This window comes from Oryza sativa, chromosome 5, assembly GCF_034140825.1.
Source record: "Oryza sativa Japonica Group chromosome 5, ASM3414082v1".
Lineage (NCBI taxonomy): Eukaryota > Viridiplantae > Streptophyta > Magnoliopsida > Poales > Poaceae > Oryza > Oryza sativa.
Genome location: NC_089039.1, coordinates 7,082,533 through 7,100,596, shown reverse-complemented (window position 1 = coordinate 7,100,596; position 18,064 = coordinate 7,082,533). Strand labels below are relative to the sequence as shown.

The window sequence follows — 18,064 nt, the reverse complement described above, 5'->3', positions numbered from 1 at the left end:
CCCCAGTTCAAGTTCCCACCCGTCCTGCGCTATTCAGGCGAAGTTGACCCGAAGGAGTTCCTCTCCATCTACGAGTCAGCGATCAAAGCGGCTCATGGTGACGAAAATACCAAGGCAAAGGTAATACATCTCGCTCTAGACGGCATCGCCCGTTCTTGGTATTTCAATTTACCAGCCAATAGCATTTACTCATGGGAGCAATTGCGCGATGTTTTTGTCCTTAACTTTCGAGGCACCTATGAGGAGCCGAAGACGCAGCAACACCTTCTCGGCATTCGCCAAAGGCCGGGGGAGTCGATAAGGGAGTACATGCATCGCTTCTCGCAAGCCCGGTGCCAAGTTCAAGACATAACCGAGGCGTCGGTTATAAACGCCGCTTCGGCCGGTCTGCTCGAGGGCGAACTCACAAGAAAAATCGCCAACAAGGAGCCACAGACGCTCGAGCACCTACTTCGCATCATTGACGGGTTCGCAAGAGGCGAGGAGGATTCCAAGCGACGACAAGCTATACAAGCTGAGTACGACAAAGCCTCCGTCGCCGCTGCTCAAGCTCAAGCAAAAGTTCAAGTTACCGAACCACCTCCCCTCTCTGTTCGCCAGCCTCAGCCGGCGATCCAAGGACAGCCGCCAAGGCAAGGCCAAGCTCCCATGACTTGGAGAAAGTTCAGAATAGACCGGGCGGGCAAGGCTGTGATAGCTGTCGAAGAAGTGCAAGCTCTCCGCAAGGAGTTCGTCCTATTCTTTCGTGATGATTTGTTTTTTTAAAAAAAAAATCTTAAGGTTCATGATTGGGTAGGGTTAGCCCCTTTTAGTTCAACAAGTTCAGATTCTCAGCAACGGCACAGTGTTTTTAGGAACAAACTCCCAAATCTAGCACAATATGATGTTTTCAAACAGCAGGAAACCAGTAAGTGCAGAAAAAGTATATGCATCTCTGGACGAAACGGACACTACGATGGTTTTAAACATATACCATGTGATGTTGCAAACCACTGAAATCCCAGACTGACCTTGAACACTCAAGAATGACATCACCACCTCTTCCTCCATTACCACCTGCATATTTCACATAAGGAGGATCTGTTCTGGCTCCATTGTTTAAGAATCATGAAAAAGAAAATCCTGACTGACTGCCGAATTGGACCAAATAGCATGAATTAAAGCCATGACAGCATCCCTCTAAATCAGGTAACTATTCTCTCCCTAATCAATTTCCTACAAAATACTTTACACCTCATAGATCGATACTGTTTATTTCAATCTGTCATGATGTATGCCTACACTTATCTCCACTCACCCTACTTTATATGGCGCCAAGCTTTTTCATGTTCCCAGGAGTTTGTATGGCACCAAACTGTTCACCTGAGCAAATGGTCCAATAATGAATATATGATATGATTTTTTTGCTTTGTCATGGTACGTTGCTAACCTTCTGGTGCAGTTTTCTCATTAAGATATTTTGTGCAGTGAAGAAATGCATGTTTGTGTTGTAAGATGCTTTTAAATTTATTTTACAAATGGAATGTATGAACTACGAACAAGTCAATAATAGTGTACTGTTAAGTATTGATTATATTTTTTATTTTAAAAGTTCAGCGTGTTAAATGAGGTTTCAAAGATGCTATGAAATTTATTGTGTTATATGAAATATGTTGCCGCAACAATCCTAAGATATCAATATGCGTGTCATCTAGGTGCACTTGGCTGATAAGCTGTTGGAGTTGTCCATATCCTCCAGGAAAATGTGTTGATGGGTTATGCGGGGTCTGGTACATTTAGACATGCGGAAGTTCTGATAGTAAATGTATGGAGAGATTTAAGATTTATCAGATGTATTTGTATGCAAATTGTGGATAAAGAATTGTCAGATATTCCCTTTTGGAGAAGAAATGAGACAGTTCAGGTTATAATGTTATAATATCGGTGCATATACCTTTTGTGCAAACATTCAAATAATTTACCGTTTGTGCATATGCATAAGATGCAATTAATTAGTCCATCTAAATTTACTACTCCCTTATACAAAAATTAAAAGTTATATGATTTTTGAATTATTTTGTATTGGTGGCGTGCGTTTGACCATAATTTTATATTTTTCAACAAGTTCATAAAATACTATAAATTTAAGAATATGGAATTATTGTTTTAAGGCTAAATATGTGTTGATCCTTTAGCATTCACATAAGAACATATACTTCATATCTTTGCTTGGATATTTGTATTTTTAGACATATATTTTGATTTGTATTATCAAAAACAGCCGTAGCGTTAGCACGAGCAGATTACTAGTTTGGAATTAGTTTGATTTCTTAGATATATATGAGATAGAGTAAAAATTAACTAAGCGACAATAATCGGTAGCTTTTGTGATAACTTAGATAAATGAAAACTTGCAAAAAAATCTAAGCTCAAAATAACATCTCAAAAGAGACTTGGCTTTGACGCATAATGGGCCAACAAGTAAAAACATATTAATGTGCTAGAATACAGAATGTTTTATTCGGTCAATTATGTAAATGTTTCACATGCCGTACTATTAATTAGCAAGTCTTCCATATAATTAACATTTCTTGGAGAAGGCAAGAGCCAACTCTTCGGGAAAATAAACGTGCTAGTTGGCATGCTCTCTGTATGGCTTCTATAATTGCTAAGGGTAATTAATGCTAATATTTTGCTAGACTTTATAGGAATTAGCTCAATTTTTCATTGAATTCCTGTGAAGATCGTGCACTTTTAAGATATTCACAATGGAAGCACATATGTTTCATGATTCACGATAATCTTATTGTACCCATGGTAGATTTTGTATGTCAGCTCTCTACCTCTTCTATTTAAGTCTTCTTATTTTATTAATGAGTAAATTGCGCCAGCGGTACAAAAATTTGGCAGGTGGGTGTGATTTAGTGTAAAAACCTTGTAAAATAAGCAAACTGGTACATAAACTTAACAATCATGTGCATTTTGATAAAAACACGGTTACATACCTATGGTTCATCGTATTTTATTGGTTGTATTTGTAAACATGACTGCTAGATTAATTGTTGGCAATGAGTATGTTTTACAGTGCTCATCACCGAATTTGTATGATCAGATGGATCGCTTGGAAATTTTGTTAGTTGGCATGCACTTAGTTTTGATAATCATTATTTTTCTAATTTTAAATAATAGGTTATTTTAGTATTTATAACCAAGCAAATGCAATACATCTAAAACCTTATTCGGAACTCAAGATGACCTAACTGGCTGCTTTTTCTTTATATAGCTGAAAAAGTATGGTGTGGAAGAGAGATATTTTAACCAAAATGCACGTACTAACCAAGTTGTTACATCTATATAATCATTTTTCAAATTCTTGCACTAGATCGTACCCACTTACTAAGTTTGTGTACTGTAGACGCAATTTACTTTTTATTAATTAATATTCCTCAATTTTTTACCTTACTAACCATAGATAAGAAAATTAATTACATAGGCACCTATGAGCCCACTTCACGATATAATTTACTCCCTCCATCTCTAAATAACCGCTCATTTTGGTTTAAAATTTGTCCCAAATTAACTACTCCCTTTGTCCCAAAATATAACAACTTCTAGCCTCTAGAATTTATCCCAAAATATAACAGTTTCTACACCAACATTCTCTTTTCAACCAATCACAACCCTCCACCATTCAAATTTTCCACCTACCTCCACTTTTTATCCAATCACAACCCTTCTCTATTTAATTCTACATATTTTTTTAATAACATTGTCGAACTCTAAAAATGCTTATATTCTCGGACGGATGGAATTACTCTTAGGGTGTATTTGAGTGAAGAGAAGAATGATAAGATACATAAAATGAGATAAATTATTAGCATATGATTAATAAGTACTAATTATTTTAAACCTGAAAAATAGATTAATATGTTTTTAAGATATTTTTTCTATAAAATTTCTTTTAGAGTAAATTTTATTTTGGACCATCTTTATTGCTTATGTTTCGCTTTTGATCACCTTTTAGCCAATGTTTTTATTTTAGACTGGGTAATCTTGCCTGTGTTACTCTCTTCTCATGCATATGAATGACCTCGAGTACCCCTGTTCTTATTCGTCAATAATCAGTTATATGTAGACCATTTATATGATATATGACAATTTAGATGTAGATGGATAAAACAACTGACGGTGTTACAAAATGCTACTCCAGTATAAAGGTAAAATAACCCGATCAAAAGTGTAAAAAAATAGTTAAAGGGTGATGCAAAGCGAAACAACGCCGATAAAAAGTGGCCCAAAGTGATTTACTCTTCTTTTCATTTACGAAAAAAAACACACGGTTTATCATTTTGCTTATCGTATGAACCATACATAAGAAAATTAATTATATAGACACCATGTAGGCCCACTTTGCATTCTACAGCCCCATCGTTTTGCTTATTCGTTGAATAAACGAAATGGCATATTTGCAAACGAAAAGTGATATGCAAATAAAACTTTCATATACGTGTTCTTACCGATCTAAAATAAACTTCGATGAAAAACCATCAAAATTAGCTTTAAATTTAAGGTTGAAAATTCAAATTTTGGCTGATAATCATAAGCTAATTTACTCCATCCGTTCCAAAAAAAGTTGATATTATGGGTTTAAAATTTATCCCAAAATCACCACCACTTAGGCTGCATTCGTTACCTCCCTTTCCCAACCTCCCTTTCTCGTTTTCCGCGCGCACGCTTTTTAATCTGCTAAACGGTGCGTTTTTTGCAAAAAAAAAAATTCTATACGAAAGTTGCTTAAAAAATTATATTAATCCATTTTTTTAAAAAAATTAGCAAATACTTAATTAATCATGCAATAATAGGTGCTTCGTTTTGCGTGCGAACCCCTCCTCCCTAACACAGCCTTAGGCTGAGTTAGTTTCCAAGTTTTCCCTACTCACCTCTATCTTTTTCCGTGTGTACGCTTGTCAAACTGCTAAATGATATATTTTTTGCAAAAAATTTCTATACGAAAGTTGTTTTTAAAAAATCATATTAATCATTTTTTCAAAAAAAAATGCATTAATACTTAATTAATCATGTGCTAATGAGTTACTCCGTTTTGGGTGAGCGAGGGATTAGGCGGAACACGGCCTTAGAGTGTGTTTGAGTAAATGAGAAAAAATAACAATGGTAAGATACAGAAAATTAAGTCATTACCATATGATTAATGAGTATTAACTATTTTAAACCTGAAAAATGAATTAATATGATTTTTAAGTAAAAAATATATAGATTTTTCTTTTGAAAAAACATGTCATTTATCAATTCGGGTAACATGCATGCAGAAAACAAGATTTATTTCCACTTTCTCACACCATCGAACACAAATTAAGGTCCTTATTGGTTGTCAATATTCTCTAATAAGTAAAAAAAAACTTATTTAGAAATAAAAATTAATCTATAGCTAAAACATTTATATATATGTATTGCTAGCGACTTAAAATTCAATACTGAAATAGAAATTACATTGAAAATATTTTTAAAATCAACTTTAAAATTCAGTTTGAAAATTTAAATTTTAGTTTTAACTTATTAGGGCAACCGATAGGATTTAGTTCCCAAAAACTTTTCACAAAAATATCCAATCGAATCTTTGGACATATGTATGGAGTACTAAATATAGATAAGAGTAAATTGCACCCACGGTATAACAACTTGGCAGGTGAGTGCGATATAGTGAAAGAACTTGAGAATTGAGCGTCCGAGTGCAACAACTTGACAAGTAGGTGCGTTCTAGTACAAGAACTTGACAATTTGTATTTTTGTGCATCAACTTGGCTAGGCATATGCTAGGTGAGTTTTTTTTTTCCCGATGTTGTGCATCAACTTGGCTAGGCATATGCTAGGTGAGTTTTTTTTTCCCGATGTCAATAATGCCACTACATAGTAATCCTACGGATATTACCTTAGATATTAAATTTAATCTTTAATAATTATATTGCACATACAATTTACATTCAATTACCTTAAGATTTTTTTCGTTTTCTTTACCTTCTCAAATATCAACCGAAATAATAATTTTTACATCCAGTTTAATTGACTTCAAGTTATTAATTATTATAATAAAAATATAAATATGCTTATACAAATCCACACTAGTATATTGTCAAAATAATTACTTAAATTGAATCTATATAGAAAATGCTCCAAATAATTAAGTTGTCGCATAATTTCTTAGTTTATTGTATTAAAATCGTACCTACCTTGCAAGTTGTTACATTTATACGATCACTTATAAAGTTCTTATACTAAATTACACATATTTGCCAAGTTGTTGCCACTAGAATGCTCATTTCTCAAGTTCTTGCACCAAATTACACCCACCTGCCAAGTTGATGCACCGTGGGTGCAATTTACTCTATAGATAAAAAGAAAAATTAATTGCACAGTTTGCATGTAAATCGTAAAACGAATCTTTTGAGTCTAATTAATTAGCCATAAAAGTACTACAGTAACCCATATGTGCTAATGACGGCTTAATTAGGCTCAAAAGATTCGTCTCGTGGTTTCTAGACGAGTTATGAAATTAGTTTTTTTCATCCGTGTCAAAAAAAACCCCTTCTAACATCCGGTTAAACGTCTGACGTAACATAAAAAAAAATTATTTCACCAACTAAACAGATCCTAAGTCACATAGGGGGCATTTGATACGCATTTTTTTTTGTTTAGGTAGTACTCCCTCCTTCCCTAAATATTTGACGCCGTTGACTTTTTTAAACATGTTTAACCGTTCATCTTATTAAAAACTTCTGTGAAATCTGTAAAGCTATATGTATACATAAAAGTATTTTTAACAATAAATTAAATGATAGGAAAATAATTAATAATTACTTAAATTTTTTGAATAAGACAAACGGTCAAATATTTTTAAAAAAGTCAACGGCGTCAAACATTTTGGGATGGAGGGAGTACTCTACTAGTATTTCTCTATGTTTTAGTGCAGCCTTACAGCGAACAGTTAGAAATAAAAAAAAAGAACAAAAAAGCAGACGAGAATAGTAGTAGTACTACTAGCGCGTAGGAAAGGAAAGTGCAGCTTTCCCGCGAGCCCATGACCACTCGTTTCCCAGTTCCCACATCCACTTCCACGCGAGCGCGGAGAGCAGTGTGAGCAGTGCGCAGCGAAGATGGCTATAGAGTAGAGACCGCGACCATTTAGGAGCGCGTGCGCGGCGGACACAGGGGCCGGTGGGAGCGACCTCCGGCGGCGCAGGATGGAGGCGAGGATGGCATCGAGGGCAAGGCCCAAATCCCACCGACGAGCAAACCCCCGCTGCTCGACTGCTCCATCCGTCGCTCAGCCTCAACATCCAGATCGTCGAGCTCAGTTTTCTCTCTCCCCCGTCCCTCTCTCTCGCCTCACCTTAGCAGCGCATATCTAATCGGAGCAGGCCGCATAGATGCAGGCGCCAGCGGCGTGGATCGAGGCAGGGCGGCCGCACGGTGAGTACGAGGTTTTTTGTTGCGATTTTTTTCTCCAATAATCCGGACTCTTCCAGATAAGGTCACACGTTTTGTAAAAAACCCCTCTTGAAAATTGCAATTTACATTTAGATCCGCCAGATGATTTTTGACCGTCGATGTACCATCTAACGGCTGTGGGAGGGGTGCGAAACGTGGCGCATTCTTCAGCCGAGAATGCCGATGGAGCTCAACACGCGATGCCACGTGGCCCAATGGGATGCTTGGGATCGGACCCTGAAATCGATTTATAAGATATGGCACGGCCCCAAAAAGAGTAAGGAAAAATAGACTTATTGTAGCTATGTATAAGACGCGGTTCAAAGATGAGGGACACAAAATAGACTTATTGTTATCCCACCCAAAGAGGAGGGAGGTGAAATAGACTTATCTCAAAGAAGCACAAGCTGCCGACCTGCCGTGCCTTCGGGCCGGCCCGGCACAACCCGACTTGGGCGGCAAGGGGGCTGCATGTAAATTTTCGCCATCCTCGGTGGCCAGCTGTAAAGCGAGGGCCAACGACCATCTGCCACGTCGGATAAATCGTCCACTAGACTCCCAGAGGGCAATGGGGACTAGATTTGTAAATTTTTCAAATAGAAAATTATTTTTGTAAATATTTTAATAGATATGAAAAAGTCCAAATACCCCCCTAAACTTTAGATAGAAGTCCGTCTAGAACCCTAAACTTTAAAACCGGACATCCAACCCCCTAAACATTACAAAACCGTTCAAATTACCCCCTACGGTGGTTTTGGATGGTGTTTTTGCATATTTTAAAAGTTTAAATGAACAGCTTTAAATAACTAATATAACATATTTGCATATCATCAGTTGTAAGTCATTAATTTATACTTATACAGGGATATTGTCGACGGGGATACCCGTAGACCGGATATAGATGATAGTGGGGTCCATTGATACGAGGATCTACGTAATACGACATCAAGCAAACAGAATACAAGGATTATACTGGTTCAGGCACCTTGGAAGGTAATAGCCCTAATCCAGTTGGTATGGGATTATATGATAGAAACCACAGATTACAAAGGGAATAGCAGAACTCGATGATACTGACGAGAGCGTAGTTGAGTTGGTTCAACTAGATCTCTTGGCGACTTGGCTCCTGCACGCTCCGGCTCCGTAGGCTGTGAGGTGTATGTGTTGGCAGCAATATTCGATGCCTTAGGTCCTGTCCAGGGGGTCCCTTATATACCGCGGGTCAGTTGATCTCCAAGTAGGACTCGAAGATATCGAACCCCTCACGATATGGTAAAGACCCAGTCTCGTCCGAGTAGGACTCCTCCCATCCGTATATTTTGTTTCTATCACGTGATAGATTTCCTCATCGTATATGGAAACTATCCGTATACGCGCGGGTATGCCATATCGATACCCACCGTACATCCAAGGATAGAGAGTATACCTTATCCATAACCCTGACAGATATCATACTATTATTATGTTGGTACTTGTTTGTAAGTGAGAGCTAACAACTAGTAAAAGAAAGATTTAAGTGAAGATTTTAATACATATGTCCAATGTGTATGTTACGTGATCAAACTCATCCAATTTATATACAAATTAGATAAAAACCACTGTACAAAACCACCTTAGGGGGTAATACGTACGGTTTTACAAAGTTTAGGGAGTTGGGTGTCCGGTTTTAAAATTCAGGGTGCTAGACAGATTTATATCTAAAGTTTAGAGGGTATTTAGACTTTTTCCTAATAAATAAAAATAAAAAATTCTACGAAATACGAATCAGCAGCAAGCGGCAACGGTGAAAACAAATCGTAAGTACTAGCCCAGCATGGGATTGGCCCTTCCAACATTTCATCTTCCTAGGCTCTTGGGTCTGTTAATTATTTCCTCAGTTTCAGGTTATAAAATAGGATTGTCCATATTCATATACTTTCTCCGTTTCATAATGTAAGTTGTTCTAACATTTTCTGTATTTATATTTATGTCAATGAATTTAGATAGATATATATGTCTATATTCATTAACATCAATATGGATATGGGAAATGCTAGAATGACTTACATTGTAAAACGGAGGAAGTATGTGTTAATGAATCTAGACATATATGTGTCTAGATATATGTCTAGATTTATTAACATCTATATAAATTTAGGCAATACTAAAATATCTTATAACCTAAAACGGAGGTAGTGGTTGCTAATTAAGTATACACAATTAGTACTAAGTGTAGATTTTGGGGTCCTAATTTTTGGGGGCCCTGAGCATGTGCACATGTTGCACCGGCCTATGCATGGGCCTGTATAGTACAGTAGTAGATCTCGGGAACTTTTTAAGTATTTTTGACAAACGAAATATGTGGAATCTAATTTAGTGCGTTCATATGAAATCTTCTAGTCATTACGAACTGAAAAAAAAGTTAAAAATGTGAGTGAAAGTAAGCAGGCAAGTTCTAAACAACAGTGGTCAAAACATAGGCCTACTAATGGGCTTGGATGTCTGGCCCAGGATGTTGGGCCCAGCCAGCCCAAGTATGCAAAATATGACTAGTTCACTTTAGATCAGATTCAGGCCATGATAGTATACTTTCTATACAGGTGGTATCCACTGACTTCTAAAACTCAACATGTAACATAATGTAAGTATACCACATCATTACCCACTAGCAATTATTATCTAGAATATTTTAGATCTCATGAAAACATGACATATCATATCATTTGTAATTTTATTGTATTTTTAGAACTCAGCATGCAAGCAATATCAATTCACTATCTTCACATCATTTTCACATTATTTAAACATATACGTCTATCATTTTAATAATGTATACCATACATTCATCCATATATCCCATAGCAAAACGCGGGGTATCAAGTAGTTTTCTTATTAGAACAAGTTTAATAGTATAGCCAACTATTGGCTTCAAATCATCTATAGTCAATTTAATAGCCAATTTATATAATAGTTACCTATAAATATATACTACATAATTAATGTCTAGTCTCACTTATCATACACACATGTATCTTGAAGTCTGTGCTGCAGTTGGCTACAAATCTATAGCCCGCTGCTCTTATCTCTCATCTTTTATCTCCTTAAAATATATTTATAGCTAGCTTATAGTCTACTATTGTACCTGCTCCCATTGATTGAAGTCCACACAACTACTTTTTTATTACTTGATAAATCCACACACACATCATACTCCATAAATGCAAGTACACTCCCTTTAACATATTTCGGAGGAGGCATGCATCGTTGTATCCATAAATCTCACTTAATTTATAATGCAAGTGTATCGGCGTGCAAAATTTGTAGGCACCATAGTTTAAGTTTTGATGGGTAAATTCATGCATACACAACTCCCTCACAACACCCTCTAGTACTTCCCCTACATGTTCTGTATTTTGGTGTGTAGTGTTCTTCTCCTACGGCCTATTGGTGCTTTGGTGCTGGAAATGGTGATGCCTAGCAGGAAATCTGGACAATTTGTTTAACTAGTCAGCACCCCACGCGTTGTGCCGGGGAAAAAGGAGATCTAAATTTAATTCACATCCAAGTATTTCAAATTGGCATATGGTAAGGTCTATTTGAATTATGTAAATTGAGAAAGAAAAACGGACACCAAATATTAAGCATGGCACATGAAAATTCGTAGGCAACAGTAATGTTTCATGAAACCGGAAGGTACACCAGTTCTTCAATTCTACACTTATGCAACATTCTAACTAATGTTTCTCAAATGCTATACCACAAAGAAAGATTGAAGCAAGAGTAGGTCCACCTACTTAAACCATAGCCCATATATATAGCCCATATATATAGCTGCATACGTGCGATTGAGTTTGAAATAATGAAACTACAACTGTTTTTCCTTCTATTACTGTCAGGTCGGCAAAAGGGAAATAACATGGCTAATGAAAAGTAGTGTTTTCTGAAAAGGATAGTTTCCAATGGAATCTGTACAAATATTATTATGCAAAGGATTGTTTTCTGGAAGTAAAGAAACCGGTCAGGACACATGTAAATAGATGCATCAAGACACGATACGTCTTAGAAAGGTTTGTCTATTAGCTCTTGAATAAAAAGTGAAGAATGTGTTTGATAGAAATGATTTTGCAGGCGGATTGTTCTTCATGTACCTGTGGAAAACAGAACTGGTTAGACATGTCAAAAATGCCACAAAAATTAGCTTACAACAGAACATGGGAACAACCATTTTTTTTATGGACACTGGCATTTGACCATTACAATTTGTGGAGCAAATCAACACATGAAAAATCTCTATGATCAAATAAATTCATATGAAATATACATGAAACCAAGAATGCAGGTTGTAAGGTGAACAAATGCACATGTGCCCAAGAATACAGTATAACACCGCCACAAAAATTTTCCCTATATCAGAAAGCCTAAAGGTACACTGCAACAGTAAAGAGAGAATAACTCTAGGCATTATGTTGATACACATTCGGGTCCAGCTGAATCATCTAGGCAAATAAAAAGAATACACAGCTCATTGTTATCAGTTGTAAAATCTAGGCCTAACTTTTATATAAGCAAAAGCAAAAAAAGAAAATTAAAGGCAAGTAAAATCGATGGATAGTTTTAATTACTCGAGGCCACAACCAAGTTCACTGAGCTAACCAACAACAAATACTTGTAGATACTATGTATGTACATACATATGTTATCATATATAGGACATGAGCGTCCAGCCAATTTAGCTTCTAGATATTTCAAAGAGTTCTCTTTTTTTATACGATATTTCAAAGAGTTCTAGACAGCTGATGCTGAACCATGATTAGGGTCATGCATCTTGCTTGTAAGATTATTGCAACGAAAATGAAAGCTTCTGAATAATTCCGAAATCTGCAAGTACTTAACGAAATGATATAATAACAAAGCTGTGTACCTTTGTTTGGTTTTAGTATAATTGGCGGGGTTGTTCACAGAGTCAGTGGACAAAAAAAATATATAGCAGAACACAGCTGCTTATCCAAATGAGATTTTGATGACTGGAAAATAGCTTCTGAGCAATACAATGCTGCAGCGCAAAAGAACAGACCACTCTTCAATAAATTTACCTTGTAAACAATGAATGCAAATCATGGATTGTAGAGTAAAGGATGGTGAAAAAAGGCATACCAAACCAAGCATTGTCATGGGTCGAAGCAAATGTTAGATGTGATAGGAGGGATTAATTTTTTTTCAGCAGAGAATAACCAAGCTGGAGATGGCTGCATATCCAGCAGCATGCCATTGGAGGAGCGCAGATGGCTGGACAGCCACACACCTAAATCAAGCTTAGACCTAATCCATGACGGAGATGATGGGGGAGATCACAGAGTAGAACCATATCTAGAGACATTGGTTAGTGGAGCTGACTCTGTCATGCACATTGGCCATCACACTTGCTCTATTCCATACCCAAACCCTAACCGCAGATCGCAACCCTAACCACAGTGGCAACTCATATTGTGTATGTTTTACAATTAATCTATACAGATTGGCCATTAGCAAAAACAAATAGAAATTAAGGTTTACTGTTCCATGACCCAGAACTGACGATTTTATAGCCAATCCTGGAGATATGAGAGTTCAGTATTTTCGCAAACTTGCCATTAATTAGCATCAATCTATTTTATAGCCACCAATAATAAAAGGAAAATAGATCCACGGTTTAACCTTGATGAAGAGCATGCCATATACAGTAATGAAGAGCATGCATATCCCACACTATTACAAATAACAACATGTAATTTGAACAGAATGAAATAGTCTGTAATTTCCTAAAGCATGCTAAGTAATATAGCATCAGCATATAACAGCATGAGAAAGTTGAAATTACCCGGACTAGTGGTCATAGAAGCATCAGTGAAAGTGGCATCACATATTCATTTATGTTAGCTAAGGTCCAATGTTTGCCTCACATTGTGGTATCTGCCATGTGCCCATGCCTGAAAACGAAAATGGATGAATGTAGTCAGTGAGATGCTGCTAAATACAAATATTGCCTCATGCAAAAAAATATATGCTATAGTTTAACCGAATACTAATTTATATGATAAAAAATAGAGTAGGGAAGGTCATTTATCAAAACAACTAAATAATGATCATGCATAGGAATATAACGACTAAACAACAAATAAGACATCCCAAGGAACTACCCAAAAAACTGAAATAATATCAGGCAATAACAGTTAACAGGTAGAGAAACCCTGAAGAGCAATTGCCAACCAGCTGGAAGCCTTGAACCTGAAATATGAAGGGCATAGGAATTAGCAAACGAAGCCACTCAAAGAAGCAAGAACACTATTAGAAACCTATAAAGGTGAAGAAGATGTAACAATGTAAAATACCTTTCATGGCTTTGATAATAATAACTGCATGCAGCACCCACCAAAAGTATGGTCCAACATTGTTAATATTATGATAGGATACTCTGCATTCAGATCAATTGGAGAACACATCTCAATAACATATGGATTTAGAATATAATAAATTAACATGTCAATATAAATAATTTTGATGTTGAACTCATAGAGTATCCTATAAGAAACTTTGATGTTGAACTCATAGAGTATCCTATGAATATAAATAGGTTGTTTCCCTATTTTTAGCTGCATAAGCAACTGATAGAGAGGATTTTGACATTAAACTCATAAATCCTTCCCTAAGAAATGTGCCATCACTTGCCATATAATTTTGCTTGTCTGATGCACCCTGCATACATTCTATGATCATATATAGACATAAAAGGCTAATGAATTACCTTCAGTCACTTACTCATTGTACTTTGAGATACAGGCCGATCAATGCAACAAACATTTGCTCAATCAAGTTAATTAACATGTAAAGCAAGGCAGAATGGGTATGTATATCCAAGTGGTGTATATGTATTTGCAGGAAAAGGTAGTAACGTACATATGTGATCCTTTCGTTTGTGCTTCCAAGAATCAGTGAATGTGGGCGACGAAGCGGCGCAAGGGAGAGATGTGGAAGAATCAGTGAATCGATGTTACCGATCGATGGGACCTCTACTGCACTGTAGAGGGGGCGCGGGCTGGCTGTCGTCGAGCCGTTCCTGCAGTCGAGCCGCCGCCGCCGCCTTCGAGCTGCTGCTCCCGCAGTCGAGCCGCTGCCGCAGCCTTCGATCTGCTGCTGCCGCCTTCAAGCCGCCACCGCCGCCACCGCCTCCCAAGGCCAGATCCGGCGACCTTAAGGCCGGATCTGGCGAGGAGGGGCACGGAGCGGCCGTCGTCAAGCCGCCGCCGGTGCCGTCGAGCTGCAGATGGGGAGGGAGAGCGGCGGAGCTGGGGAGGAACAGAGCGGTGAAGGCGGAGCTTCGGGAGCCGGCAGCCAGCGAGGGGGGGCAGCGCGGAGGAAGGCCCGCCACGCATTGTCGTCGCCGCCCTCCACTCGGGCCTCCGCGGCGCCCAGCGCCGTCGCCTCCGTTTGACCCACCTCTGGCGCCGCCGCCGTTTGGGCTGCCTCGTCACCCGGCGTCGTCGCCTCCGCTCAAACCGCCTTCGGCGCCACTGTCGCTCGAGCCGGGCGGCCCCCACCGTTTGCACCACCCCGTCGCCCGACGCTGTCGCCTCCGCTCGACCTGCCTCTAGCGCCGCCGCCTCCGCGGCGGCGCAAAATAGTCCTGACCCCCTCCGGATTAGTTCGCTCCAACAGCCGTGCCTCGGTGAGTTCGCCGTCCGGCCATCATCCCCTCAGTTGGCGACGGCTCCGTGGAGCAACCGAAGAGGAGCAGCGGCTGCACAAAAGGGGATCGGGAGAGGGGCTTTTAACTATTTGCCACTCTTACGGATGTTGCTTAATGATTTGCCACTAGGCCCACATGTCATAGACACATGAGGGCCCACATGTCATTGACAGGGTGTGGCAAATCGTTAATTGCCATGTCACAAGAGTGGCAAATAGTTAAATTTCCCATCGGGAGAGGGCAAAGGAAGGAGGAGTCCATGGAGAAGAAACCACACGGCAGGGCAGAACTGGTAGAGGGAGATAGAGGGACTGGATCCTGTCACGTGGCAGATCGGACGGACTAAGAAACCTGCATTTGCTGTTGATTGTAAAACAGAAAAAGGGCAAATGTTGTAGGGAAAAACATTAGGTTTTACTTCCTCTATTTCACAATGTAAGTCATTCTAGTATTTCCCACGTATATATGTCTAGATTCATTAACACCAATATAAATGTGGTAAATGATAGAATGACTTACATTGTGAAATGGGGGGAATATATGATTAGTTAATTGAGTTATAGTTTTGGTTGAGCTAGAAGTAAAAAACGGAACAAAAGTTTTCCAATACAATATCCTCCATTTCAATTTGCAGAGGATATATGGCTGTGAGCCCCTGACTCGTTTTCTTCGGACACCTAAAATCCGAAAGCTGACATTTTTTTTTCGGTTGTCTTCATTTGCTATGCTACACATCAAGCTTGAATACAGTGATCCTTGTTTTTGTTGCTGTACAGAGCACAGTTAACATCACAAGATGCCTACGTTCCAATCATCCAATGTCACACAGCAGCGCATATCAGGCCAAAAGAAAAAAAGAATCGCTAAAATACAAGAGCTGGTAGCTGTTGTGGTAGAAGTAGAAGTGTATAACTCTATCAAACACAGTAAAAGAGTAGAACTTCAGTGTTGAATATGCTAGGTTATTATATAGGCCTCATGACATGTACACTGACAATTAATAGTTGTCCATAGAACTGTCAACTAGATCAATATGCCAATATGAACGAGAGAGGAGAGAAAAGATGAGGCGAGAGAAACATCAATGTTAAGTTCAACAACGATTGTTAGCATAGGATAAAAGAGAAAATTGCTACTCTCTCCGTTTCATATTATAAGACTTTCTAGCATTGCCATATTCATATAGATATCATTAACATATATATGAATGTGGGCAATGCTAGAAAGTCTTATAATATGAAATAGAGGAAGTATTATATAAGGCTAAGAAAACGAATGAAGGGTATGTAGTAGCGAATTTCTCTAGATGACGTGTACTGCTAAAGGCTGCAGAAAGGAAGGAATGATAAACAAAATATTTTGGTGGATTAAAGGTTAGATCATTAATTTATTTTTTTCCTTGAATACACAGTAAAAATGGGCATCATTTCATTAAAGACGGTAAAAATCCAAATGAAAAAAATGAAAATAAAAAACATACCAAAACAAACAAGAGATACAAGAGATAGGGCTACCAAGAAGCCCAGTGACTAAGGGCCTATTTAGTTGGTGCCCTAGAAGCTGTGCTTGAGAAATTTAGGTGCCTGAGAAACATCGGAGAAGTGCATGTGCTTTGCCTGGTCAGGCAACCTGAGATTTTGCTTGTTTGGTTTGGCACACTTGCCTGAGAGAAAGAAAAAGTGATTGGGCTTAGATTATTTATGTTAATTATGTGTTCATGGGAAGAAACAAAAATCGACCAAACTCTATGCGCATCTTAGCTCTGAGAAATTAATAGCATACACACAAAGAAGTGAAAAAGAAATAGGATGCTAAGAAAGAGATCCCCAATGTGAGTTGAAGCGATACCCTTCCTCCATGTTCGCATACGTGTTAATATAGGCGCAGGAATCACCCCTGGCGTGGTGTTTACAAGTGAGAGAATCACGCATTATCTCAAGATAATAGCGCGTGTAGTTACAACAAGAACAGAAACAGAAAAACTATCTTATCTATATCTTCTATCCTTATCTATCTATCTCAACAGAAGACTTAACAGAAACCACATTATCTAACACTCCCCCTCAATCTCAAGTTTCCCAAATTGAGATTGTTACAAAACAACTGTAGTTGCCGAACAGGAAGAGGCTTAGTGAAACCATCTGCCACTTGATCCTTTGACGACACAAATCGAATCTCCAGTTGCTTCTGTGCTACTTGCTCTCGAACAAAATGATAATCCACTTCTATATGCATTGTTCTAGCATAAAACACAGGGTTAACAGACAAATAGGTTGTGCCAATATTGTCACACCATAATTGAGATGATCTGGGATGTGGAATTCCAAGTTCTTCCAACAACTTGCGCACCCACATTATTTCAGCTATTGCATTTGCCAAAGCCTTATATTCCGCCTCAGTACTAGATCTAGACACTGTAGCCTGCTTTCTAGCACTCCATGACACAAGATTAGTACCTAGAAACACAGCAAAGCCTCCAATAGATCTTCTGTCATCTAGACACCCAGCCCAATCAGCATCAGAGAAAGCACTTACAATGCTAGAGAAAGACCTGTCAATCCTAAGTCCAAGTCCTAATGTTCCTTGAACATACCTTAGTATTCTCTTCACTGCAGCCCAGTGTATATCAGTGGGATTCTGAAGAAACTGATAGACTTTGTTAACAGAGAAAGATATATCTGGTCTTGTGAGAGTTAAATACTGTAAAGCACCAACAATACTACGATATTGTGTTGCATCATGTACTCCTAAGGTCACACCTTCACTTGCTAACAGTTTTTCAGCTATGGACATAGGAGTACTTGCTAACAGTTTGCAATTCCTCATACCAACTCACTTAAGGATATCACCAGCATACCTTTCCTGACTCAACAACAGACC

At 38.3% G+C, this 18,064-nt stretch overlaps 1 long non-coding RNA gene across 4 annotated transcripts; it reads right to left on the bottom strand.

Moving 5' to 3' along the window:
- Positions 1-11,118: 11,118 nt before the first annotated feature.
- On the bottom strand, positions 11,119-15,239 carry LOC4338106 (uncharacterized). Of its 4 annotated transcripts, XR_010741599.1 has the most exons (8): positions 14,395-15,239; positions 13,830-13,912; positions 13,638-13,725; positions 13,319-13,427; positions 13,156-13,206; positions 12,616-13,052; positions 12,383-12,514; positions 11,119-11,609 (listed from the first exon to the last, which is right to left on the bottom strand). It is a non-coding gene; the product is annotated as an uncharacterized lncRNA (long non-coding RNA). The 4 variants fall into 4 exon arrangements; XR_010741600.1 differs by lacking the exon at positions 13,156-13,206 and having other exon boundaries at positions 11,253-11,609; positions 12,616-12,780; XR_010741598.1 differs by lacking the exons at positions 12,616-13,052; positions 13,156-13,206 and having other exon boundaries at positions 11,253-11,609.
- Between the last annotated feature and the right edge of the window lie 2,825 nt (positions 15,240-18,064).